Consider the following 27022-nt stretch of genomic DNA (forward strand, 5'->3'; position numbering starts at 1 on the left):
TCTGACATTTTAAATCTTTTTCCCTTCAGCTTCTCTCATCTGTTGTACACATGGACAGACCATTTAAACAGGTATCCTAAATGCTTGGTAAGAAATATCCTGGCAAGAATGAAATAGAGATATGTTGATAAATATGTGTGCTGTTTTTAATTCTGGATGATAGTACCTTGGATACTTTGTGTGTGTGTGTTTTGGCCTATCTGATTGAAGGATTATGTCAATCATTTGTTATTAAAGTTTGAAACTTGAGGGGCTGGCTAGATTCCCAGATGATTTTAGACACCAGATAGATGTAGAATAATAACTTTCCCTGTTTCAGGTCTTTCTGAATCCAATCAGGAGGCTGTGACCTTTTCTTTCAGATAAGTACTTCACTCTTCTACATCCCTGCTTTTGATATCTCAAAATTAGAATGGGAATGGGGCTACACTTAAAATATATTTTGAAGCTGAAGCTAGTTTAGAATTTCTTGTTAAGTGAAGTATTTCACCATGAGCATATAACACCAGGATTCCATGACCTTCACTGTCTGCCTGTTGGTTTCTGAGTACAGTTCAAGATGAAAATTGAAGTGGAATTGTAAATGTGGGGAATTGTTTGATAAGGAGGGGATTTACTGCACTTAGAATGTATTTTTAAGTTATATCAAGGGTACCTAGAGCATTTGGATAGATTACCATTTTAGCATTTCTATAAATTTAACAAATAAATGGTTTGAAGCTTAGCTGCCTGAAGAATCTCCAGGTGATAATGCAGCAGTTTAAGTGATGGAGATGCTCAAATCAGGTTCCCTTGGTTTAAAATGGGTACTGATGCCAGAGGATTCTCTGTGAGGACCTCTCGAATTTGGAATTAACTCCCCCTCCTTAGTTCAAAGGAGATTGCATTTGCTGGTATTCAGAGCATTCTGCAAAGCTCATCTTTCATAACATGCCTTTGGGGAGGGCTGAAGTATGAGGTTCTGTTTGGGAACCTGATAGGTAGAAGGGGACATTTTTCTCTGTTGTCTTGCTGCCTCATTGCTTTTTTGGGGCTGAGATTTGCTGATGCTTTGTTTTGTTGTTGTTTGTATTGCTATGAATTGTAACATATTTACAGCCTGGGACAGGCATCTTTTGTGATGTTTAGATCAAAATCAATTCGTCTTGGTGGCACTGAAGGAACTAAAACTGGTTGTTCTTGGTGACCACAGTGTTCATGAAGATAAAAATTACTAAGAGTTGGCTTTAAAAAACCCTTACGGTTACCATGACAACCATACTTGTTTCTCTCCAGCCCCCCCCCACCCATCCCCACCCCCTAGGTAACATCTAATTCAGATCAAACTGTTGACCAAACCATGGATCTTGTTTTGGACTAGGATATGAGGAAGAGGAGAAGATTATGCCCTTGTATGAACCAACAATTTATTCCTCCAGTTTGAGGTTGGCACACACCTTTCCTCTGGGGAAAAAGGACCTGTTTTGATCATCTCCTCTGGTTGGTTAATAGAATCTCGTGAATTCCAGTGGGTGCTATGGGAGACTAGAATGCTGCTTTGCCAACTGATCACTCTACTGAGGGCCTGATAGAACTTTGCAATGATACAATGTCCTCACCTATTCAAACAGTAATTCCTAATATCTCTTCCCTGTCTTCATCCTCAGGAGATCTGTTAGTGGTGAAATGGGATGACAATGGCACACTCTGTTAGAGACTGGGCCATGGGCAGTGAGGCCTAGTTTGACACAGGAGCCAAGAAGTGGATCTAATCCAAAAGTCAGTGCCAGAGTCAGGAATCAGTAGCCACACCAGGTGTCAGAGCTGGGACCAGGAACTAACAGCTAATTCAAGGATCAGAACTGGGATCGGGAACCAGTAGCCATGCCAAGCGTCATAGCTGGACTCAAGAACCAGGGTCAGGGAAAGAAAGCTGGAACCAGGAGCAAGCTAAACAAGTGGCCCGTTTTGTTCAATATCTTCATAAATGATCTGGAGGATGGTGTGGATTGCACTCTCAGCAAATTTGCGGATGATACTAAACTGGGAGGAGTGGTAGATACGCTGGAGGGGAGGGATAGGATACAGAAGGACCTAGACAAATTGGAAGATTGGGCCAAAAGAAATCTAATGAGGTTCAATAAGGATAAGTGCAGGGTCCTGCACTTAGGATGGAAGAATCCAATGCACCGCTACAGACTAGGGACCGAATGGCTCGGCAGCAGTTCTGCGGAAAAGGACCTAGGGGTGACAGTGGACGAGAAGCTGGATATGAGTCAGCAGTGTGCCCTTGTTGCCAAGAAGGCCAATGGCATTTTGGGATGTATAAGTAGGGGCATAGCGAGCAGATCGAGGGACGTGATCGTTCCCCTCTATTCGACACTGGTGAGGCCTCATCTGGAGTACTGTGTCCAGTTTTGGGCCCCACACTACAAGAAGGATGTGGATAAATTGGAAAGAGTACAGCGAAGGGCAACAAAAATGATTAGGGGTCTAGAGCACATGACTTATGAGGAGAGGCTGAGGGAGCTGGGATTGTTTAGTCTGCAGAAGAGAAGAATGAGGGGGGATTTGATAGCTGCTTTCAACTACCTGAAAGGGGGTTTCAAAGAGGATGGCTCTAGACTGTTCTCAATGGTAGCAGATGACAGAACGAGGAGTAATGGTCTCAAGTTGCAATGGGGGAGGTTTAGATTGGATATTAGGAAAAACTTTTTCACTAAGAGGGTGGTGAAACACTGGAATGCGTTACCTAGGGAGGTGGTAGAATCTCCTTCCTTAGAGGTTTTTAAGGTCAGGCTTGACAAAGCCCTGGCTAGGATGATTTAACTGGGACTTGGTCCTGCTTTGAGCAGGGGGTTGGACTAGATGACCTTCTGGGGTCCCTTCCAACCCTGATATTCTATGATTCTATGATTCTATGATTCTAAGTAAGGACTGAACAGGAGCAAGGCTGGGCAACAAGAAGGAACAGAACTAGGAGCAGGGCTGGAGCAGGAGAGGAACAAGGCAAGAAGCACCAGACACAGTGACAATCGTAGCTGCATTCATGAACACATTGAACAGCCAGATAGCTGCTGATCTGCTGCTGGGCTAAAAGCCAGACAGCTGCCCTTCCTGACCAGTCAGGTGTTATAGTCTATCAGATAGCCTGATGCAGGCCCTCTTCTGCAGGCCCTGATTCATGACACTCATTCTGAAAATCAACTGAGACAGACAGAGCTTTTGCAAGCTTATGCAGTGACTGTTGCACAATCCTCAGAGTTCCAAACACCAGAGCTGTTCCATGATGTGAACAATGAATCTGTGTTGCTTTCATCTAGTGACAGAATGAAATACATCTCTCTTGTGAGTAATTAGCAAGAGCAGAAGTGTCTTCAGTTTGATAATGACATTCAGCTCATATCTCTGTCTCATTTGATATATCTGATGTGACTGTTGACTTTCCCAGGTCTAATGGAAACAGGTGCAATTCAACCCAGCAAGCAGAAAAGAACAAAACGCTGTAGCATATAGTGATTACTACTTCCTTGAATGAAGCCATGCTCTCTCCCATAGCAGAACTGCTCTGATTCCTCTGTATCTGGCTGATGAGGAAAAGAAACTATAAGGGATGAGAGAACTTTAATGAGGCTAAATTCCAAAATTTTATGGAGCTTTTTCACAAAGTATAATATTTAACAAACTTCTCAGGTGATCTTTTTTTCATGAGTACTTATTGGGAATACAATAAAGAGAGAGAAGGTGGATGAGGTAATATCTTTTACTGCATAAACTTTGGTTGGCAGAAGGGACGCACTTTTGAGCTTCACAGAGTTCTTCCTCAGGTCTGGGGAATATAACAAGACTATTCAAGCTAAATACAAGGTGGGATGGATTGTTAAGCATAAGGGTTTCAGCTGTGTTGTAGGATACTACTTAAAATGAAGTGGGCAATTAACACCTCTGAAGTCTGAGGACACAGGAAGATAGCAGGAAGCAAGGTATGTTACAAAGTGTTGTAATGAGCCATAAAACCAGTGTCTCTGTAAGTCCATGGCTTTTAGTGTCCAGCAGAGTTATGAATTTAAGTTCCCAAACTCTTCTTTTGAAGGTATTGTGCAGGTTTCCTTCAAGGATGAGGACTGAGAGGTCACATATGGAGTGATCACTTTGTGAAAAGTGTTTGCCCAAGAGCAACAGGGCATTTTTGTCTGTTATCATATTTCTGTGTAAGTTCCTTTGAGAGTGTAGTGTCTCATACCACAATTCACACAGGAATTTAAGGACATCATCAAATTCTTCCGCAAACAACTCGAAGAGAAACTCTACAATGCCATCCTACATGAATCTACCCAGGGACTTTCTACATGCTTCTAAAGATACACAAATAGGGGAACCCAGGGATATCCATCATATCTGGTCATGGCACCTTCTGAAGGAATATCAGGATTTTAGTCCCCGGCAAAATCATGGAGCAGGTCCCCAAGGAATCCATTTTGAAGCACTTGGAGGAGAGGAAGGTGATCAGGAACAGTCAACATGGATTCACCAAGGGCAAGTCATGCCTGACCAACCTGATTGCCTTCTATGATGAGACAGCTGGCTCTGTGAATATGGGGAAAGCAGTGGATGTGATATATTTTGACTTTTTTGCAAAGCTTTTTATACGGTCTCCCACAGTATTCTTGCTAGCAAGTTAAAGAAGTATGGATTGGATGAATGGACTATAAAGTGGATAGAAAGCTGGCTAGATTGTCAGGCTTAATGGGTAGTGATCAATGTCTCTATATCTAGTTGGCAGCCAGTATCAAGCGGAGTGCCCCAGGGGTCGGTCCTGGGGATGCTTTGGTTCAACATCTTTATTAATGATCTGGATGATGGGATTAATTGCACCCTCAGCAAGTTTGCAGATTTCTTTAAACTGTGGGGAGAGGTAGATATGTTGGAGGGTAGGGATAGGGTCCAGAGTGACCTAGACAAACCGGAGGATGGGCCAAAAGAAATCTGATGAGGTTCAACAAGGACAAGTGCAGAGTTCTGCACTTAGGACGGAAGAATCCCATGCACCGCTACAGGCTGGGGATTGATTGGCTAAACAGCAGTTCTGCAGAAAAGGACCTGGGGATTATAGTGGATGAGAAGCTGGATATGAGTCAGAAGTGTACCCTTGTTGCCAAGAAGGTCAACGGCATATTGAGCTGTATTAATAGGAGCATTGCCAGCAGATCAAAGGAAGTGATTATTTCCCTCTATTCGGCACTAGTGAGGCCACACCTGGAGTATTGCATCCAGTTTTGGTCCCCCACTACAGAAAAGATGTGGACAAATTGGAGAGAGTCCAGTGGAGGGCAATGAAAATGGTTAGAGGGCTGGGCACATGACTTACGATGAGAGGCTGAGGGAACTGGGATTGTTTAGTCCACAGAAGAGAAGAGTGAGGGGAGATTTGACAGCAGCCTTCAATTACCTGAAGGGGGGTTCCAAAGAGGATGGAGCTACGCTATTCTCAGTGGTGGCAGATGACAGAACAAGAAGCAATGTCTCAAATTGCAGTGGGGGAGGCCTAGGTTGGATATTAGGAAACACTATTTCATTTGGAGGGTAGTGAAGCACTGGAATGGGTTACCTAGGGAGGTGGTGAAATCTCCATCCTTAGAGGTTTTTAAGGCCTGGTTTGACAAAGTCCTGTCAGGGATGATTTAGTTGGTGTTGGTCCTGCTTTGAACAAGGGATTGGACTAGATGACCTCCAGAGTTCTCTTCCAACCCTAATGATTCTATGACTCATAGAAACCATCCTCAAACCACTGACCAATCAAAGGACCAGTTTCCTCCAGGACACAACTGATAACTCGACAACATTAACAACCTGTCCCAGAACACTATTTTTGCCACCATAGATGTCACCTCCCTATACACCAACATCCCCACCAGATGGCACACTGCCAACCTCACATATCTACAAGACAATGGACGTCACTCAGAAATCCATCCCAAAGATATTGACAAAGTTTGGAACAATTTGTAGTACACTTTACTGCCTATTACTCCCCTTTGTCCTATGACTGAAGAGGTGTTAATTGTCCACTTCATTTTAAGTGGTCTCCTACAAGGTGTGAACCTCAAGTCATCTCCTACAACGTGTGAACCCCTTTATGCTTAACTACCTGTTCTACCTTGTATTTAGCTTGAACACTCTGGTTATGTTCCCGGACCTGAGGAAGATCTCTGTGAAGCTCAAAAGCTTTTCTCTTCCACCAACAGAAGTTAATCCAATAAAATATGTTACCTCACCCACTTCGTTTGTCCCATATCCTGGGAGCAACAAAGCTTTCTCACTGTATCTTATGACATTCTGTGATAACTTACCAAGAACACCATAAGAAAATCATCACTGGTTTTTCATCTGTGGTGATTTGTTGCTTTTGTTGTTTTATTTGTTTACTGCAGTTTCTGATTAAAAGAAAAAGAATATACCAAAATATAGCATCCATGCCCAATTCATAAATCGTAGCAAAATATGAAATTTGTCCTATTTTAACTTTAAAGCCCTTAACTACATATTAAGACCATGGATTATTAAATTACATTCCTGAGCCATATGTTTTGGCTGCATAAGAAAGTACAACATTTTCAATGAAATGCTATGGGAACAATGTTTGTTTTCCTAATCTTTTTAATGCTCAAATCTTTGATTTACTGTCAGTAAAAGTTTGCTCAATTTTATCAGCCTGGAGGAATAATATGGAAGTTTCTTTTTCAAATGTACATTTTCTGCTTTTCTGCAGCTCAGAACTTAAATATTAAAGTTACATTTAATAAACAAATACTGACATATCAATAATTAACATGTCAATAAATCAATAACCAATCCAATAATAATGTGTTATTTTATGTTTTGATTATGAACTATCTCATGGTTGCCTTTTAATGGCTTCAATAATATCATTATTTCTTTACCATGATCATTGACTGGTTTGCTGGCTTCAGTTTCCCCTCATGTTGGTGGTCCTGAATCTCAGGAATGTCCCTTTACTTGTCAGCTAGACATGCTCTGACAGTGATTTTCAGCAGGTACGAGTGAAACTCAAAAGGTTCAGTGGATGGATTTGGACCAGTGATGGAATGAGCGAAGCTCTGAAATTAAGATTATGGGCTAAATTCTGCTCTGATTTACACCAGCGAAAGTCCATGCTTAGTGTGAATGCTGTAATCATTAATGGCTGAGGGACTGTGAATTTAGAGACCACTCTCAACCAAGGCCGTCCCTAGACCAAATGGCGCCCCAGGCAAAGAGCGTCTTCAGGCCCCTTTCTCTCCATTTGTTAAACTTTTGAATACCTTATTTTTTATTGCATCATAGCCCATTTCATGTTTTTGATGCACGATTTGCATGCATGATTTATCCCTGTATATAAGATGATAAATTTGCATGCTAGGATCAGTACATCTGTATTTATTCATGTCATATATAAGCAAATAAAAAATAATAATTCATTTCCTCTAAACTTATAGAAACTTGTTAATTTTAAGAATAATATACTAGCATCAAGAAATTGAACTGTGCATTAAAGAGTGTTACAGTAGGTGACAGGCTTAGAATGTTAACCCTAGTTTTGTAGTTCAAAAGGTCACTTTTCTCAACTGTGCCCTCACAACCTGAAGCACAACATCAGAGAGATCCAGAGACTGGCCAATGGCATTTTTAAGACATAAAATAGCAAGCCATGTAAGTTTCTCATCAGCCATCGTTGATCAAATATATGTTTTAATGACCCTGAGCTTCAAAAAGCTCAGCACTCATAACTGTAATCGGAAGCGTGAGCAGAATCCTCAAAGCTATCCACACATTAGGAAAAGTGTCCTTCTATTCTGCATCATGAATGAATTGGAGAACTTGGAGTGGAGCATGCTTCCCATGTGGCAAAATATGACAAATGTTGTCCAATTCAATGTAGAGATCTTTATCCTTGATGTCCGAACATTCCCCATCCGTCAGTATCAGATAAAGGTCTGTACAGTTATTCAAGAGCGTTTTTCTGTCTACCGCCAGCTTACTAAGCTCATACAAAACCCTCCCAGGTGTTTTCGTGGTGCTTCACTTGTCTGAACCTTTCTTCAATGGACATTCAGGCAGTATCAACGAGTGAACAAAAAACTCCGTCTTGAATTTTTCTTCTAAGCTTCTCATCACCTCTTCTCTGCCCTCATAACCAAACTGTCTCTTCTTCCGATGGATATGAGTTTCCTTGAAGACAGGCTCAACTCCTAAGTTTTCCGCCATTTCTTTGGCAGCAGTGTTGGCATCTTCAAACCTGTTGTCTCTGTAGGCTATAACACAATCAAGGCAGCTTCTCATCAAAGTAGTAGCAGTCACAATATCCATCAACTGAGTTTGCAATGCCTTGCTTACAATGTTTACTTAGAACAGGATATTGTGCCAAACCACAATTGAGACCAGAAATTTGAAGTCAGTGATCTGGTTCACCAGGCTTTGTGCCTTGTGTCAGATTCCAGCCTCAGCTTTATTCAACTGCACCAATTCCATGGGGTATCATAAATCTCAGTCACTTGGTACCTCACTGGCCTTATGCTGTCAATGCAGCTCTCTCCACAAGTGTCACTTCGCAGCTTCCTGGTCAGATCAGTAACATTGTCCCTGAGGCTCTTCCATCTGATAGTTGATGCTGAAAACAGGACAAATAACCTTTGCAGTACTTCAAAGATAGATAGTGAATCTAAAGAAGATGAAGCTGCATCTGACACAACCAGGTCAAGGGAATGGCAGCCACAAGCCATGAAGAAAACTCTTGAATTCAACGCAAGGATCCTTGCCTGAATGCCAATGTTTCTTCCTACATGTTTGTGCCGTTGTTTGTAGCCTTGGCTGCAACAGTCCTGAAGCTTTATTTTATTCTCATTCAAAACATTCATAAACAGTTCTGTTAGGCCTTTTCCAGAAGTCATCCACAGACTGGAAACAGATAAATGGTTCCTTTACTTGGATACAGCCATCCTCGTCATCAACAAATCTTTCCGTAAATGACATCTTTTATCTGTGAGCCACATTCTTCTTTATCATCACTCTCCTTTATGCTGCCAGGAAATCTGGACAATTCTCCATCACTTTCCTCACATTTCCATTCCTTATCTTCAGGTAAATCTGCTAATTCTTTAGTAGTAGAACTTCCATCATTTATGCTTTTCTTCTCAATTTCTTCTGCACTGGGACAATCGCTACTGCCTAAAGCCTGGTCTATGTTGTTCTGTTTCAGATATTTTCCCATCAAATTTGCCCATTGCTGCAAACTAGTTTGCAATTGAGCTTTTCGCTTCCTATGGTTCTTTGGGGGCATCTTTTATTTATTATTAAAACAGATAGTATCAGGGAGAGCAAAAGTGCGTGTTCTGCAGTCTGAAAAAGTCATCAAACACATTAAGGATGGCAAAAGTAGTAACGGTATTTCTGTTATATTGTTGCGTAGATAGGGGGTCAATAGATATCTCTGGTGTCTTATTAAATATGTCCTTTATTAGTCGCTACTTACTCTTCAAGTCTTAAAACACAAGTACACTTTTGCAATTACACAATAAAACAAGGTTCACAATATTGCAGCTTCAATCTCTCTTCACTTCAGTTCATTCTTATAACGCACTGACTGACTGGTGAAACCCCACCCCTATCATACCTGCGAGGGCATGTCCAACAACATTCTAGGAGGTTCAAGAAAAATGTAGTTCTCACAAAGTCTGGAAGGTTCCATGAGATTCTACAAAGGTCTAGAACATTCTAGATGGTTGGTGGAAAAGGAATCCACATACAGAATACCTGAAACATTTTACTTTAAACATTCTATTTTCCCTTTTGTCCCTAACAACAAAAACAGCACCCCAAGCCTGATGCCTCCCAACCCTGACACCCCAGGCAGTTGCCTGGGTCACCTGCCCCTAAATCCGGCCCAGCTCCCAACTCTCCTGGAAGCCAATGTAACAACTCTCATTAGCTTCAGTGTTTCAGGATCAAGCCCGGAGCCCACTGTCTGTTGAGGAAAGCATTTGACCTTGATTTTTGCTAGTGAATTTAGTGCTTAGAAAAACTGATAAACTGATAGCTCTGAAAACTGAAGTTTAGTATCTACAGAAATTCTCAACACAGGCAGGACTGGTATAAGATCCTCTAACTTTCACTTCCAATGTGCTTCACCCTGATCTGGAGGGACCTATTCTATATTAAAAATTTTAAGTTCTTTAAGTTCTTTGAGGCATGGACTCCTGAGAGGTATGAAACACCATACATATTTACAGCATTCTATGAATATTAATTAATAATGAATCAGCATTGTCATCTTTATTTAGGCAAAACTCCCTTGGGGCTTATTAATAGTAGGGGTGAGTAGTCTGTTCATTATCCATGTACAGTCAATCCTTGACCTCTCTTCTAAGACCAAGCAACTGTGGTGAAGGTGAAGGGAGTTGCTTGGGATGTGAACCCCTGTCTGCTAGGAGCTAGACTGAGATTATAAATTCATTTTAATTAAATCATCAAACTACCAGCAGATGGTGAAGATTTCTGGTCACTACTAATTTAAACTGGAACTGAACCAAAAACCTAGAATTGAAAGGTTTCAGAGTAGCAGCCGTGTTAGTCTGTATTCGCAAAAAGAAAAGGAGTACCCGTGGCACCTTAGAGACTAACAAATTTATTAGAGCATAAGCTTTCGCATCCAATGAAGTGAGCTGTAGCTCACGAAAGCTTATGCTCTAATAAATTTGTTAGTCTCTAAGGTGCCACGGGTACTCCTTTTCTTTTTTCTAGAATTGAAAGGGTCTGTACCCATTTACTACTCCCTCATCCATCCAGTACATTTGCTTTTTCTTCTATTTTTATTTATTTTTTCATACCACAGAATATAAAATCTTAGATAAAATTCAGTTTATTTATTGTACACAAGTTTTAAAATTATTTTTAACTCGTTTAAAAAGGTGTAATATTTTCCAAAACACTTTAGAACTTAGCTCCACTTAGTGTTCTTCTATTCCTGATATCTTTGCTTATTGTTGAGTACTTGTTTAAGATGCTTGTAGATAATTTGACAAAGGAAAAACAAACCATTTTAACAAAAGAATCTTGTTTCCAGATTCTGGATATCGTGGAATAGGAACTATAAAAAACATATGGCCATAAGTAGATTCCAACAATAATTAGTCTGTGTGCAGCATATTTATGTGAAAATCATCAGGAAATGAACAAAGAGGCAGCAGCAATTGTGATTACTTACTCTGGCTATGTTGAAATTCTCACTAAAGTTCAATTCCAGTCTTTCTTGCAGAACCTGGTGGCTCATGCACTCTGAACTGAATGAATTCAATAGAGGTTTTCTTTTTGCATCTGATAAGATGGTTTCTTATACAAAATAATAAGCAAGAGTAAGGGACATCCTCCTTCCAACAGGAAAAATTTTTATTTTTCCCAGAAGACTGTACAGATCTACATCATGAAAGTCACAGTTGCTTTTATTTTTGGCTGAAACAAAATAAATAATTCTTCTGTGAGATCAATGGGTTCTACTTTCTGGACTAAATAAAGTAAAATAAATTACTAGAGCCCCTGAAAAAGCAGCAGAAAGAAGGAAATCTGCAAATGCTTTATTATTGTTATTTTCCCTTTCTTGTTTTGACATGTGGAAAGCTACTTAGTGCTAAGAAGCAAACAGCAGAATGAACACATACATTCAGATTGGGAATAGATTTTGTGAATGCTTTTCCTCCTGAAGAGCTTTTCAACACATATTTTTGCTGCTAACTCAGTCATATGCACCAGCTTGTAGAATGGAAACTTACAAAGAGGGGACTACAATTACTCCAACCTTGTTGGAGTTCAGTAAAGAGCCAATATTATGTTTCAGATGGCTTGCTTATCTCCTTTCAGTAGGGCTTTTAGTCTCTGACAGTTTGATATTTTCCACCTTAGCAAGCCTGAGATGTGGACATTCCCTGTCTGTGGGTTTTCCCCATTCAGCTCCTGTACCATATCTCTTTTCAGTGAAGTAATTTATTCCTGTCATATGGAAAACATTCCACAGTCTAAGAATATTTCAGAGTTGGATCAGCTACTCCCTCAGCGATTCTTTTAATAAACTATAATGTAATTAAATCCTGTAAAGAGTGTGCATACTTCCTTTTTGTTTCAGGGCTTGCACAGATAGGACATTTCTACTCCCTACCACTACAGATCTTTCCACTCATTGTAACTTCTTGTGAGAATCTCTACCTATACAGACAATTTACTATGACTGTGTATATTTCAAGGTTGGAAATTTTTATAGCTTGCCAGAAAGAACAACTTTTGAAGAAGGCATTAGAAGTTATTCTGGAAGATACTTTGTGGCCTGGAAATAGTTAAAATGTTTAATTACCAGATATCCAAAAAGGAAAGATGGCTAGAAGAAATTATGTCTCACAGAACATATCGTTGAGAAACAAAAAATCTGGTTCATTCAGAATACTAACAATTTATGAAAGACTTGTCACCTTCCTTATGGTAGAGTGTTATAGGTGGTGAGACATTTAGCCAAGAAACACAAAGTTAAAGTAATGCTTTTTATAGAGCACACCCAGATGACCATAATTTTGTTTCCTTTTGTCGCCAGAATACCTTATTCCTCCAATGTGGTGATCTCTGCCTGGTGTCCAAGAAAAGGCCAATATGGAACAAAGCTAAATACCAGATGGATGGTCCATGGTTTGTTTATATTTTTCAATATTGTAGTCAGGCAAAGTTCCTGGCCATTTATTCATCTCTATTACTAGCTCTCCCCTTTGTAATTTGATAACATTTCCTGTAAATACTACAGGAAAGCATTTGTTAGAAAATCCCATTCCATATTAGTTATTCCTCTTGGATTGTGATTTTGATGGTAGAAGCAAGAAGGAGAGGGAGCTCAATGTGTGCAGCGTGACCACAAAGAAGTAGTAGCAACTACTTGGCAAGCCCTTTGCAATCTATGTCTCATAATGAAGGACTTGTTGGATTATAGAGATGCAAACCCCTCTTGGAGTTTGCCAGTCCCTGGAGCTGGGCCTTTACTGGGACCTACCAAAAGGACTACAAATAAGATGGCTTCCAAGAGCCCTCTAACACCATTTCTCAGCATGCTGTCAGAGTTGGGGACAGAAAGAGCTCCCTTTTACCCAGCCAGCCAGTTAGCTATAAAGTCCCTCTTGGTGGCTGCTTGCCTTACCTGTAAAGAGTTAAAAAGTCCCCAGGTAAAGAAAAGGAAGTGGGCACCTGATCAAAAGAGCCAATGGAAGGCTAGAACTTTTTAAAATGGGGAAAAACCTTTCCCTTTGGTTTTCTGTTGTTCTCTTTGGGCTGAAGAGACAGGGGTCGCTGGAATGCTGTATAAAGTTTGAACCAGGTATAAAAATTCATCGTCCATACTTAGAAGAATTCATTGGGACAGGGAATGCTTAGAAAGACGCAATTAGGGTTATTTATTTTATTTTCGGTAAGGCTTGTGGATTCCTCTATGCTAACACCAGATGCTTTTGTTTGCTTGTAACCTTTAAGCTGAACCCCCAAGAAAGCTATTTTGGGCACTTAATTTTTGCAATTGGGCTTTTAAAATCTAGCAAAAGCCTACCTTCCAGATGTATTTTCTTTCCTTTTGTTTTTAATAAAATTGACCTTTTTTAAGTACCTGATTGGTTTATTGTGTCTTAAAAGGTCCGTGCATATGTTGTTCAATTAGCTGGTGGCAACAGCTGGGTTTCCCTTTTGTTTGTTTTCTTCTTGGCTTCTCTGAGGAAGGGGGGGAAAAGCCAAAGGCCTCAGGGAAAACTTCCCAAGTGAGTTTTCCCAGGATTTGCAAGAGGCAGTTTTTCACTTGAGTGGTGGCAGTGTTTACTAAGACAAGGTTTAATAAGCCTTGGCGGTTTAATACAAACCTGGAGTGGCAAGTATTAATTTTTAAAATCCTTGCGAGCCCCCACCTTCTGCACTCAAAGTGCCAGAGTGGGGAATCAGCCTTTACAGATACTGAGCAGAGATAATAGAAACACTGCCTCTTCTGGAGTGAAGGACAGATGAGTTAAAATTTAAAGTCCTGTAAGAGGCATTGGAACAGCAGTCTGATCCTCCCTCACATGAAGACTGACATGAAAGTGAGGGAGCAGCACTGAGAGTCTAGGGCCATGGAGTTCAACGATACAGTAGTGAAGATGAAACAATACAATTAAAAGTTTGGAGGAAATGGAGGAAATACTGATCTGGAAAGTCAGATGGCTTCAAATGGAAAGGCAACAAAAGGTACTGAGGTGGAGATAGGGAGGTTTTTGGCCAAGAGGAACAAGGCCACACCCTTATCAGGGTTCACTGGGGCACCAGAGTGAATTTCTGAATGCTGTAGAAGATTTGGTTTGCTGGAAATATGGAAAGTCTGGATATTTTAAATGGGATTGCCCACTGATTAAAACTGAAGTTCGACAGACTGATGCAGGGAATAGTGACACAATCTGTTCATCAGCAAATTCCAGGCCACTGCAGTATCTGATTACCACTGTAGGGAATAGTATCTATCTGTCTGAAAGTCCCGGGGGAGTCTCATCAGATCCTAGTTGATTCTGGAGCATGAGTTTCTCTGTTACCTGAAAAGCAATGGAAATAAGCCTATAGGGAGAGACTATAGAAATTAACTCCCTCCTCTAGGGTGGTCAGAGGGGGAAATGACCAAAGACTGAATGTAATGGGCAATTGGCAAACCACTATGGAAACTGACAACCTTAAACTGGATAGGATTTTATTGTAGCATGGGACTCTGATCAAGGGACATTGGTTGAGACTTATTTTCTAAAGAGATATGGAGTTAATCTTAATGTGGGGGATAAAACATGGAATATAATTGGAAAACACATTCCTGTAGTTTGCCAAAATGATAAAATAGGTTTATATAGGGTAACTATTGTGGAGATTGTAATAATCCCCTCACGGATGCAAGTGGTATTTTCAGTCCAGGTAACAGCTATAGTAAATAATGACAGACTAGAAAGCATTATCTGGAGGGACACTGGGCAGGTATGATTTGCTGGTGTCACACTCCTTGGAAAAATGAAAAAGGGAGCTATATGGTTCCGGATAGCTCATTTAGGAACAGAACCTCAGATTCTAAAGTAAATTAGGGGAGTTTTCTCCTTGTTGTAAATGAAAAAAAGTGAGAAACCAAGTTCTGATCAAAGTATCAAAATGGCCTAGACGGGTCCATACACTCCAATAAGATTTTCACAAAAAGTTTTATGGAAACACAAATGTCACATCTTGTATTGCAGATTGGATCAAGATGGATGCAGCAGTAGAGGCCACTGCATGCTGCCACCTTGTCTATATGATATCTGAGAGGGATGAAGTAGTATGGCAGATCCTCACATCTAACATACCAAACAAAATGATCAACAGCCCAGGTAGCCAAACGCAATGTTCATGTCAAACAGGCATCTCAGTATTTTGATTGCTAACCTTTGAAGGAACATGACACTTGGTGTAACCAGGGGTACTCTGGAGTGGGACCTATCAATTTCCTGGAAACTCAAATCACTGCGGATTGGGCACCATCACTCCACATCTGTTCTCCATCCTGACCAATACAGCCTTGCTGATCGCTGACTGTGAGTTTCTCTAGCTAAGAAGTCTCACATCTGGTCATATATAGTACTTGCAATATCTGGAGCCCTAACACAAGGGCCATGGGTTTTCCCTGGTCTAGTGTTTGAGTTTTGACTATTTGACCAGATACCTAAAAGGCCCCCTTTGATTTGCTTTAAGATGCTCTAGAAAATTTTACCCCTTGTTTTGACCTATCTATGATTTAACTAAAATAAGTAATACAAGAAGCTGTATTTCAATTTGGTCCCACAGATTCTCTTCCATTAATATGCACTCATTATGGCCTAGATTCTGATTCCCTTACTCAGGCTGAGTAGTACCTTTTTCTTCAAATTATCTCATGGACACCATAGCAATAACTCATGGATTAAGGTGCTCCTCAGTATGAGTAAGGGTAGCAAAATGTGGCCTCATGTTTGGGGACACATATAAGAATTTGGGGCTAGAAAAACAACCCTTTTTGCTTAGTACAAATGTGTTGAATTTGCCTAAGATATAAAAGAAATTGGTCACATGGCTCCTCACTTTCATAATTCAAAGTATCACATCAGATGATTTGATTGTTTTCTACAGACTGTTGAAAGACAGGTTACCATATGCGAATCCCCAAATCGGTGCATTTAGTCCATTGCATTCAGAAAATTTAATATAGCAATATAGTGTTTCTATTACATTTGAGTATCCTTGTTGAGAGAAAAAACAGCTGAAATATTTCAAGATTATATTTGGATCCAAAATGGATTACATAACAAATAAACAATTTGTACAGATATAAGGGGGTCAATGAAACCTATTGTGATAGCAGGAATTGACCTGAACAGTAGGACAAAGGTGCAGCTTTAACCACTATCTGAAATTCATTATATTTCCAAATGTGAGATTCCAACATGAGGGAAATGAAGCCCTGTGTGTATCTGCATATATTCAAATTACACAGCTTTACACAGATATGATCATTGTGTGTTTTTCTAACCAAAATGATATCACGGGACATAAAACACAGTATCACACTTAGTCTTTATCATTATGGAGTTGCAAGAATCGCCTGAAAAATGTTCAATACTAAAAATAACTTTACAGATATTTTGGCAGTGGTTGGGTGTATGGGTAGGTAATAGTAATCAGGGATAGATGCAGCTTGTGGAGATTTACAAATGTCAGATTTTTTGTGGTTGTTCAGAAACCTACTATAGTGAACCATCTATTTAGAGGTTTCAGAGTAGCAGCCGTGTTAGTCTGTATTCGCAAAAATAAAAGGAGTACTTGTGGCATCTTACAGACTAACAAATTTATTTGAGCATAAGCTTTCGTGAGCTACAGCTCACTTCATCAGATGCATTCAGTGGAAAATACAGTGAGGAGATTTATACATAGAGAACATGAAACAATGGGTGTTGCTATACACACTGTAAGGAGAGTGATCACTTAAGATGACCTATTACCAGCAGAAGAGCGGGGTGCGGAAGGGGGGAAGAAAACCTTTTGTAGTGATAATCAAGGTGGGCCACTTCCAGCGGTTGACAAGAACGTCTGAGAAACAGTGGTGGGGCGGTTGCGGGGCGGGAAATAAACATGGGGAAATAGTTTTACTTTGTGTAATGACCCATCCACTCCCAGTCTCTATTCAAGCCTAAGTTAATTGTATCCAGTTTGCAAATTAATTACAATTCAGCAGTCTCTCGTTGGAATCTGTTTTTGAAGTTTTTTTGTTGAAGAATTGCCACTTTTAGGTCTGTAATCGAGTGACCAGAGAGATTGAAGTGTTCTCCAACTGGTTTTTGAATGTTATAATTCTTGACGTCTGATTTGTGTCCATTTATTCTTTTACGTAGAGACTGTCCAGTTTGACCAATGTACATGGCAGAGGTGCATTGCTGGCACATGATGGTATATAACACATTGGTAGATATGCAGGTGAATGAGCCTCTGATAGTGTGGCTGATGTGATTAGGCCCTATGATGGTGTCCCCTGAATAGAAATGTGGACACAGTTGGCAACGGGCTTTGTTGCAAGGATAGGTTCCTGGGTTAGTGGTTCTATTGTGTGGTGTGTGGTTGCTGGTGAGTATTTGCTTCAGGTTGGGGAGCTGTCTGTAAGCAAGGACTGGCCTGTCTCCCAAGACCTGTGAGAGTGATAGGCCGTCCTTCAGGATAGGTTGTAGATTCTTGATGATGTGTTGGAAAGGTTTTAGTTGTGGGCTAAATGTTATGGCTAGTGGCGTTCTGTTATTTTCTTTGTTGGGCCTGTCCTGTAGCAGGTGACTTCTGGGTACTCTTCTGGCTCTGTCAATCTGTTTCTTCACTTCAGTAGGTGGGTATTGTAGTTGTAAGAATGCTTGATAGAGATCTTGTAGGTGTTTGTCTCTGTCTGAGGGGTTGGAGCAAATGCGGTTGTATCATAGAGCTTGGCTGTAGACAATGGATCGTGTGGTGTGGTCTGGGTGAAAGCTGGAGGCATGTAGGTAGGAATAGCGGTCAGTAGATTTCCGGTATAGGGTGATGTTTATGTGACCATCGCTTATTAGCACCATAGTGTCCAGGAAGTGGATCTCTTGTGTGGACTGGTCCAAGCTGAGGTTGATGGTGGGATGGAAATTGTTGAAATTGTGGTAGAATTCTTCAAGAGCTTCTTTTCCATGGGTCCAGATGATGAAGATGTCATCAGTGTAGTGGAAGTAGAGTAGGGGCATTAGGGGATGAGAGCTGAGGAAGCATTGTTCTAAGTCAGCCATAAAAATGTTGGCATACTGTGGGGCCACGTGGGTACCCATAGATAGCAGTGCCACTGATTTGAAGGTATACATTGTCCTCACCCATAACTATTTCACATTTGGGGACAAAGTCACAAAGTTCAGCCACCAGGTTTGCCATGACATTATTGGGGACATCTAATTAGAGCTGGCTCCAAACCAGAACACTGGATCAAAACATCAGAGACGCTAGGGAAGGAATGACTTATTAGATCATTTAGTGCAAAATTGTTCCCTGAAGTGCATTTTCTACAGTTCTGTCCAACAGAGCTTTTAATGTCCCATTCTTTCTTCTCCAGTTATTACCCAATTTTCACTGGCTTTTTCTCTTTGCCCCCTCCCTGCTCCTCTTTTCACAACCTCTTGTAAGAAAAATGTAAATCCAGTACCATTTAGTTTGAATCTAGCTTTTAAGTCCACAAAGCCTGAGTGTGTCTGAGATAAGGTACAATGAGTACACCAACCCCTAGCAGGAATCGTGTGTTACATTCCTCATTTCAGTTTCTCAATGTTTCTAATTTAGGGATACAAATGTAATCCCTAATCCTCTCTTTTTATCTTGGCATTCATTTATCACACATTAGCTAAGGCCAGATCCTTAGCTGGTATATATCAACAGGCTTCATTGAGGTCAATAGAGCTACATCAATTTATACCAGTTGAGAATGTGGCCCCAGATCATTTTTGTCTTCTGTGCCAATTTGGCAATAACACGTCTTTACTAGTTATTTCCTCCTCCATTCTAGTTATTCACCTAAACTAATCTTTTAGATTTTTTTAAATTTTCCTTCTGTTTAAAGATACACCCCCTCCACTCCTCTGCTTTTCTCCGTAGAACATTTTCTTTTGGAACATCCTGTAACTTATTACCCAGGCTCTTCCTTTGGGATAAGCTAGGCCTCTGTAATAGTGATTGTCATAATTTTCATTTGTCATGCATGTATTCAATTTCACCATTGTGCTTCTTGCTCTCTTTGCATCTACATAAAAGTACTTAATTTATTTTCCAGTTTCCTCAAAAATAATCTGGATCAGCTTCCTTGGTTTTCCTTGTTTTAATGTTGATTTCCTGTGTGTGGTATAACTGTGACATTATCATTCTTCATTCCAAGCAGTTTATGTGCTTGCTAGAATATAGCCTCTTTCCTCTTCCCTTCCCAGTAGGCTAAGTTTTGCCTAAATCTCCTGAATTCTTTTCTATTCATCATTCTTTTTTCTTTAGTTACCACACATATTAGGCTTATCATCTGCTGCCTCAAACATTTGCACAGCAAAGAATAATAGTGGGTCTGAGCTCATCTAAAGTGTCTTCATCATCCAAGAAACAAGAACAGACTCTATTATTCACTGATGAATTCTCCCCATTAAAATCTCCTGAGCATCAAATATTTAGGATTATTTTTAGTAAAGACCATGCTGAAATTGTTCATTACAAATACTGATCATCCCAGAAGAAAATGTGATTGTCCAGGCATCATAGTTCTGATGTGAATTCTTCTTGTAATTATTTAAATCAATGTAGCATTGCTTCTTTGGATGATGTATCTACTACTCCTGCTGGTGACTGACAGCATAGCATACTGAAAGAAAACAAGAGTGTGAAATGAATAGATCATCCTTTGCCTCATCACAATTCAAGAGCACCTACTTGGATGTCATTTGCATAAACACAAACCAAACCAGAGCTATGCAGCATGTTCACAGCTTTCAAGTAAGCCCTGATTAGGGAAAATGTCAGGGGACTGTTGCCCCCTTTCTAACATTCAGTGGGGGTGTTTTGGTTGGCTAGCTCCCAATACTAAAAAGGTGGAAGGGTCGATGGGGAATCAGGACCCTGAGACTGACAGCCCCCAGGAACAATGGGGAGAGGCCAATGCTCCAGGTCAGCCTGAATGACAGGGCGGGCAGGCTAATCAGGGAGTCAGGAGGCCAGGGAGGTCCCGTCCTCCGTGTGAGCTGGAATTGCATGGGTCAGACAGAGTGGGGCCAAGCTAAGGAGAAAGCAGGGACCCAAGCTAAGCCAGATCCAGAGGGACCAGACCCTGTCCTGGGAGCAGAGCTGCAGCCCCAAAACCAGAGGCACAGCCCAGAGAGAGCAGACTTGCTCTGGGAGGAGAGCTGCAGCTACCAGAGCCAGAGGGGCCAGAAAAACAGCCCAGGAAGCGGGTCAGTGCTGGGAGCAGTCACAGAAGCAGCCTGCAGAGCAGACCTGTCCTGGGAGCAGAGCTGTAGCAATCAGAGCCAGAGGGGCCAAAGAAGCAGCCCAGGGGGCTGGAGGCAGAGCATCAGCAGCAGTGCAGAGACAGAGTGGTGGAGCTGGGGCTGGAGCAGTCTGGAGCTGGGTGCGGTGAGCGGCTAGGGAGAGCGAGGGGGACCCTGGGCAGCAGGCCCAGCACAGGGAGACGCCTCAGCCAAGGGGCTCTGCAGGCCAGGTGTGGATCATAACCCCGACAGGGTGGGGGCGACACTGGGAAGAAGGGTCCTACCACTTAGAGCCTGAGAGCGTGTGGTCACCACCAGAGCGAGTGTCCAACCCACAGCATCCCTGCAGCACAGCCAGCGCCTGAGAAGGCGGCCTGGGACTTACAAGGAGCAGACTGTGAACTGCCCAGACATTCCAGAGACACTGTTTGTGATGTTCCCTGCCACAGAGCGGGTTGATGTGTTTCCTTTAACCTTTCCCATTTTTCCTTATTCTTTTTAAAATTAAGTGTTGATTAAATAACTTGCATTTGCTTTAACTTGTATGTAATGGTCAGTGGGTCAGAGAAGTGCCCAGTGCAGACAGAGTACCTCGGAGTGGGGACACCCTAGCCCTGCTTGCTGAAGAATTATCATCTTGTTTCTCAGAAAATATTGTGCTAATTTGAGACAGACTGTCAGGATCACAGGAATTAAAATTTATGACCTTGGCCCATAAATCCTTTTCTTCCCTCACAATATTCAGACAAGAAAAGTTCTAAAAGTTCTGCAAGATATTAGAGATATAACACAGATCTGACCTTGCTTTTCCTGGCTCTTGAGAGACAGTCAGAAGCTCCTGGGCCATTTAAGAAAGAAAACATAAATGCCTCTGTGACAATGTGTATAAACTCCTCCCTGGACAGCAGAGGCTTAAAGAGCAGCTCTGGGCTCAGGAGGCCCTGCCTCGTCACCCTAACTGAGCATGCTCCAATTGGAGGCAGAGTTTAAAAGGGAGCCAGCCAGCTCAGTTGAGACCGCACAGGGCAGGGAGAAGGACCTGCTCTGGGAGTTCCAGTGTAGGACATAGCCAGACCCAAGCCAGGAGAAGGAATGTCTGCGAGCAGCAACTCCTATGGGTCTGAGACCAGTGGGCAACCCACAAACTGGTACTTATGTGGATGCCCTGCAGCCTGATGCAGGAAAAGGGGAGGTCAGAAGTGACCTAGGGAGGCTGACTTGTGGCCCCTCAGGGTGCAAGGCTCTGGAGAAGCCTTACGGAGCTCTGGATTGGAACCCAGGGAAGCGGGAGGGCCAGGGTTTCCCTACCCTTCCTGCGGCAATAACCACTGGGAAGAGCAACTACCAGAGAATGTAACCAGTATGTTACAGACCATGGACCTGTTCACAACCTCCTTCAAAAAAAATCAGATTGTCACCTTCATAAAACCATATAATTAGTACTTATGAAACCATCATTTGAAGCACATACCCTTGCCATTTGCTGTCTACCATCCCATTCCTGAGCAGAACTGACTGATTCAGTTTCCCGCATGGTGGTGGAGTCCAAAAGACTTAACATATTCATTGACAGCACCATTGACGCACCAGTCTAGAACCTGCTTTCATTCTTGTTCAACACGGACTTCTTCCAGACAACTGTCAGTCCTCATTGCCAACTCTGTCCGTGTATCTAGTCAAGGGACACCATCATAGGACCTAACTACATCATCCACACCATCAGGAGCTCATTCACCTGCACATCTACCAATGTGATATAAGCCATCGTGTGCCAGCAATGCCCCTCTGCCATGTACATTGGCCAAACCAGACAGTCTCTATGCAAAAGAATAAATGGACACAAATCAGACATCAAGAATTGTAACATTCAAAAACCAGTAGGAGAGCACTTTGATCTCCGTGGACACTCAATAACAGACTTAAAAATGGCCATTCTTCAACAAAAAAAACTTCAGAAACAGACTTTAATGAGAAACTGAAGAACTGGAATTAATTTGCAAACTTGACACCATCAAATTAGGCCTGAATAAAGACTGGGAGTGGGTCGGTCACGACAAAAAATAATTTTTCTTCTGATATTCACCCCTTCGTGTCAACTGTTGGAAATGGGCCACATCTACCCTGATTGAATTGGCCTCGTTAGCACTGACCCCCCATTGGATAAGACAACTCTCATCTTTTCATGTGCTGTATATTTATACCTGCTTACTGTATTTTTCACTCCATGCATCTGATGAAGTGGGTTATAGCCCAAGAAAGCTTATGCCCAAATAAATTTGTTAGTCTCTAAGGTGCCACAAGGACTCCTCATTGTTTTTGCTGATACAAACTAACACGGCTGCCCCTCTGAAACCTGAGTCAGGCCACTTCCTCTTACAAAATTATGACAAGGTATAGTCATAAGGGTCTGAAACTGAAAGCCCATGACAGCCACTAGGTGGCATTGGAGTCAGCCCTTCGTTAACTTCCCAACTACCTAGGAAGGCCCTGCTTTAAGTGGCCTAGCCTGTACTGAAACTGAGGTACAGCTGAAATTAAAGTGTAACTGAGGTATACATTCTCTGACTCGCAACAGGGCTGAATGATTCAGAAAGACTTAGTTTCATGTGGTTTTTTAGTTGAAGTAAACAGTAGGCATTTTTAAGCTGTTTTTAGTTAATGTATGTATTATGCTGTTTTTAGTGGTAGACTGTAACAGATTGACAAGGATCTTTTTTGGTGATCTTTAGTTCAGACGAAGATACATTAATGCTGTTATAATTTTAAAGGGAGAGAGTAGATGTTAAATGACAATTACTTGATTGCTTTAACAAGTTTTGAGTTGTTCAGTTGCAACTCCAGTCCTGACTCACAGAAAGAGCTGGGCAAATTATTCATTGCAAATAGGATAAATTTGACAGATTGACTTTCTTCCTGACTGCAAACAAAACACATTGTTTATGAAAATATCAAAATTTCATTTATTCATCCCTTTTTGCAAAATTGTTTGACATAATTTCTGAGAACATATTTCAGATGATTTCACAAAATTGTTATGTATGTATGTATCTATGTTGGTTGTTATATCATAGTATTTGAGTGCCTCTGTAATATCTGAGTACTTTTAGGTATTCATTTGGAATTTACTGCATCAGCAGTGTGGCCAGTTCGCTCAGACACATGATATGGTTTCTGTTCCTTGACAGGATATATAAAAATGAATGCCTGAAAAAGTCCCCTGGGTTCATATTCTCTCTGGAAGAGAGTGGTCTTGGAGGCAGCATTATAAAGACAGAGTGCACACAAACAAACCTAGAGAATTTTAGGACATATGCAATCTTTCCCTGTTCTCTTTTCCACTGAAAGAAACATTATGTTTGGCTACATATATGTAAACTCACATTGGAAAATATCTGTGCTCTTGACTGAGGGAACAAAAAAAGAAATATGAGCTATACTGTACTGGCTGTCTAGCAGAATTTACATTCTTTTTTTTCACGTTTCTATAAAGTACTTGTGCCTGCATGTAAATTTAGAATGTTATTCAGTCAATTTTTTTTTCTTTCTTATTTAATTGACTCCCTGCCTATATTACAGAAGTGAAAGAAAAAAGTGTTCTAGTAAAGATTTGACACAAGTCTATTTATCTGTAGTTATGTCACTTAATTGTAGCAGCTGAAAATAATGTGGTAATTAAGATAATTATGATGTCATTGTGATAGATAAGACATTCTCTTAAAAATGATATATTTAAATGGTGCTCTATATTTATTCCACCACAAATTTACAAAGAAAAACAAAATCTTTCTAGCTGCCAGAAGTTAAAGGAGAATCCCAGACCAAAGGAGTTAAGTCATGTTCCTGTGCTTCATAAATCATTAGTCATAACAATTCTGGAATCAGAACTCAGTTGGCAATTTTGCTGATGATAAAGGAGGCAGAAACACATAGAGCTTGTTCTTCTCCAGCTACCACAACACTCTCATTGACTCAGATGGTGATTTGCAAAAACTTTTTTTTTGTTAGAAAATTAAAGTTATATTACTTTGAAAACGAAACAAAATGACACTTATATAGTGATTTTTCTGACTAGTCTTTAATTTCAGCTTCGCACTTAGACTGGAAAGCTACTGAGAAGAAATGATACTTGCACATTTTCATATATTGCATGCTAAAATGGTATTCTTAATTTTCTAAAAAAAATTGCATAAATGCTGATGACACGTAGTTGTATGATTTTTAATTATTTTCTTTCCAAACAAATCCAAGATTTTCAGATCAGTGATGATTTTGTGTCAATGACATACACTTCTAGATGTACAAAGGCATTCCCAGAACATCTGCATGTTTATGACCTCCATCATACTTTCTAACCTGTTTGCCAACTTTATATCACATGATAGTTCTCTTCATTTCTTGCAGAATCATTGATATGCTTCATTAATTCAGCCTCACTTTCCTTCAGTTTTATTATTTTCTTCTCGGTGGAATGTATATGTCCTGAACAGTGATGATTCTTCTCTACAAAAAAAAAAAAAAAAAGAATTCCACATGCACTGTTTTCTTCTTGGCATAATATAATTGTTCACATGTACAAATCCCTCTATTACTGATTTCATCTTCTATAATAAATAGAGATTAGGAACACATATAGTGAAAAGAGTTACTTAGGTATAGTATAACTATTTACACTATTTTGGATCATTTCATATGGCACGATTAAGTTACCAATAAATGTTTATTCTAACTAGTTTATTCTAGCTAACAGATGCTAATTGTATAAATCCAGGAGCCTTGACTAGGAAATCTCAGTTCTTGTTTTGCTTAGAATTAGATGGTTTGGGTTGTTACATATGCCTTAAACTCAATATTAACAGGAATGGTTTGCTTTGAGCTATATCCAAATAAAATACTGATGACAGAGTTTGGTAATAACATGACAAACTAAATTAAAATGAAGTTAGGATCTGACTTGAAACTTAAAAAAAAAACAAAAAAACAAGGAAATTCAGAATGATGGCTTCTGTACTTTGTCCCTAGCTCACCCCTTTTTGCATTGGAGGACTGTGTAATGCTATGCACCACAAATATTAAACTTATACACATTAAGGAGAGTTAAGGACATACTGGTTGTTTTCCTTTTTCTGTTCAGTTATTTATATATATTTACATCTCTTTGACATGGCTGCTTTTTATCAGAACTTTGAGTGACATGATGGCATTATATACATTGTATGTTTCCTATAGACTGCATTATCTATCTTTAGTTACCCCTGAGGGATAAGGGTTCGATCAGCAATATACTGATCACAGAAAGAAAGATAGCTCTGGATAGAAGTATTCCTTAATTTGGTGTTAAGTCTGCCTATTCATGGAGGTGCTTTTGTAGTCTTTAACCCTGTTGATCATGGAATTTAGGAATCCCTCCAGACAATCAGAGGCAGTCAGAGATCTGATCTCAGATTTGTCACCAAAAAGTTAGTAGTATTTCTAGGATGGTGGCCCTACTGTAGGATACTTGTTGCACTTTTATTGTTGTGTCATTCAAGATTCAGATGGCCAAGAAGAGCACTTTGAAACCTTGGTCTATTGTGTGTGCTAATCCTTTCAGTGCTATCCTTTCCATGTGGGAGGGAGTCAGTTTGACTTCGAGGAGTTCAGTTAAACTGGTATGAATCCAGAATAATTACATTTTCACCAGTTTTATTGAGAACTACATTTAGCTATGATCTGAGAAATGGTCACAGTTTCAAAAGAAAGAAAGAAAGAAAAATCTGCAGCAGGAGAAGGATTTCTGCAGTAATTGGATAAAAGGTGAATTCCACCAGATTTTATGCCTCTGATCATAAGACACAGGATTTTGTTTCAAGAATTTTGACAGTGTCCAGAGCTTCTGCTTAGAGCTGGTAAGAAAACAGAACTTCCATCTGCAGGATATTCTGATGTTTCAAAATTTGTTTTCATCCCAGATCAGAATGAAAACTTTAAATCTCAAAATATTTTGTGAAATGAAATATTCTTGATTTGGAAACTCTGAAATTACCTTATTGAAACCTTTTTGATTGATAATGTAACACAATACAATCTAATATAATATTGTTTACGTGAAAGAAATCAGAAAGTCGAAATGACATACTCAGTTTTGATTTTGTATCATTTTGAAATGTTTCTGTTGAAAATTTCATCAAAATTGACATATTCCTGCAAAACGTTCTGATTTTCGATGAAACAGCATTTATTGATAGAAATAAACACTTTATACCCCCCCCCAGGAAGTGCTGACTGTGGATTAGAGCACTAGTCTGGGATTACGGACTCCTACATTTAGATTTCTGATTGGCTCTAGACATTTGTATGTGTCTCAGTTTACAATGTAAAATAAGTATAACATGCACTTGAGTTACCTCTCAGTTGTGTTCTCAGACTTAAATAATTAATATTTGTAAAACTGCTTTCAAATCCTCAGGTGAAAG

This window comes from Dermochelys coriacea, chromosome 3 (assembly GCF_009764565.3).
Source record: "Dermochelys coriacea isolate rDerCor1 chromosome 3, rDerCor1.pri.v4, whole genome shotgun sequence".
Classification (NCBI taxonomy): Eukaryota; Metazoa; Chordata; order Testudines; family Dermochelyidae; genus Dermochelys; species Dermochelys coriacea.